Below are 2217 nucleotides of genomic sequence, written 5' to 3'. Positions count from 1 at the left end.
TATTTATTTCATTCCTCAAAGACTTGTATTTCTGTATTCCAGAGTTACCCGGAACATTTTTGTACATCCTCCTTTCATCGATCAATTGAAGTATCTCATCTGTTATCCATAGTTTCTTCGCAGCTACCTTCTTTGTACCTATGTTTTTCTTCCCAACTTTTGTGATGGCCTTTTTACATATGTTCATTCCTCTTCAACTGTACCGCCTACTGAGCTACTCTTTATTGTTTTTTCTATAACGTTAGAGATCTTCAACCGTATCTCGTCATTCCCAAGTACTTCCGTATCCCACCTCTTTGCTTATTGATTCTTCCTGACTAATGTATTAAACTTCATCCTACTCGTCGTCACTACTACATTGTGATCTGAGTCTATATCTGCTCCTGGGTACAGCTAACAGTCCAGTATCTGATTTCGGAATCTCTGCCTGACCATGATGTAATCTAACTGAAATCTTCCCGTATCACCCGGCCATTTCCAAGTATACCTCCTCCTCTTGTGATTCTTGAACGGAGTATGCGCTATTACTAGCTGAAATTTATTACAGAACTCAATTAGTCTTTCTCCTCTCACATTCCTTTTCCCAAGCCGATATTCTCCTGTAACTTTTTCTTCTACTCCGTCTCCTACGACTGCATTCCAGTCCCCCATGACTATGAGATTTTCATCTTCCTCCAGAGGTAATGTATTAACCTTTCAATATTCTGCTACACTTTCCCTGTCTCCTCATCTTCAGCTTGGGACGTCAGCATGTATACCTGAACTATCGTTGGTTTGCTGTCGATTCTAATAAGAACAGTCATGTCACTAAACTGTTCGCAGTAACACGCCCTCTGCCCTACCTTCCTAGTCATTACGAATCTACTCCTATTACACCATTTTCTGCTGTTATTGATATTACCCTATACTCATCTGACCAGAAATCCTTGTCTTCTTTCCACTTGCCTTCCCTGACCCCTACTATATCCAGATCGAGCCTTTGCATTTCCCTTTTCAGATTTTCTTGTTTCCCTACGACGTTCAAACTTCTGTCAATCCACGCCCTGACTTGTAGAACATTACCCTTTCGTTGATTATTCAATCTTTTTCTGATGGTAACCTCCCCCTTGGCAGTGCCATCCCTGAGATCCGAATGGGGGACTATTCCGGAATATTTTGACAGTGGAGAGATCATCATGACACTTCTTCAATTACAGGTCACATGTGTTACGTGTCTTTAATGCAGTGGTTTCCATTGCCTTCTGCATCCTTATACCGTTGATCACTTTGGTTCTTCCGCCTTTAGGGGAATCAAAGACGCTGTTCCTAGGCTACGTGTACTAAGGTAGCAAATGACAGCAGCATCTGCAGATAACCTAAGAGGGCTTCTCGGATTATCTCTTAAATCGTTTATCTAGATAGAGGACAGCAGAAGGCCTACAACACGTTACTGGGGAACTCCAGATATTACTTCTGTTTTACTCGAGGGCTTTGCTTCAGTTACTACGAACTGTGACCTTTCTGACAAGAAATCACAATTTCAGTCGCACAGCTGAGACGATGCTCCATAGGCATGCGATCTGATGAGAAATCGCTTGTGAAGAATGGTATGAAAAGCCTTCTAGATGTCTAAGAATATGGAATCAATTTGTCATTCCGTCTCAATAGCAGCCATTACTCCGTGAGGTGTTTGACAAGAACGATATTTTTTGAATCGTGTTGACTACTTGTCGGTAAATCTTTTTTTGTCGATGAATTTCATAATGTTCGAACACAGTATACCTGTGTGTTCCAAACTCTTACTGCAAATCTACGTTAGCGATATGGGTCTCTAATTCAACTGATTACTCGTATTTCTCTTCATGTGTACTGGTGAGACTTGTGCAACTTTCCAGTGTTTAGCTACGGATGTAACGTCGGGCGAGCGGTTGTATGTGATTGCTAACTATGGAGCTATTGTATCAGCACACTCTGAAAGGAACCTGCTTGGTACACAATTCGGGCCAGAGGCATTGCCTTTGTTGAGTGGTTTAAGCTGCTTCGCTGCACCGAGGATATCTGCTTGTAAGTTACTGATGATGGCAGTTGTCCTTGATTCGGACTCGGGAATATTTACTTCTTCTTGGATGAAGGAATTTAAGAGAACCGTGTTTAGTAACTCTGCATCACTGGCGCTGTCACCATTGTTATCTCGCGATGAAGGTACAGACTCCGTGTTGCTGCTAGTGTACTTTATGC

This window comes from Schistocerca piceifrons, chromosome 1, assembly GCF_021461385.2.
Source record: "Schistocerca piceifrons isolate TAMUIC-IGC-003096 chromosome 1, iqSchPice1.1, whole genome shotgun sequence".
Classification (NCBI taxonomy): Eukaryota; Metazoa; Arthropoda; class Insecta; order Orthoptera; family Acrididae; genus Schistocerca; species Schistocerca piceifrons.
The sequence above is the reverse complement of the archived record's forward strand: the minus strand, read 5'-3'. Positions refer to the sequence as shown.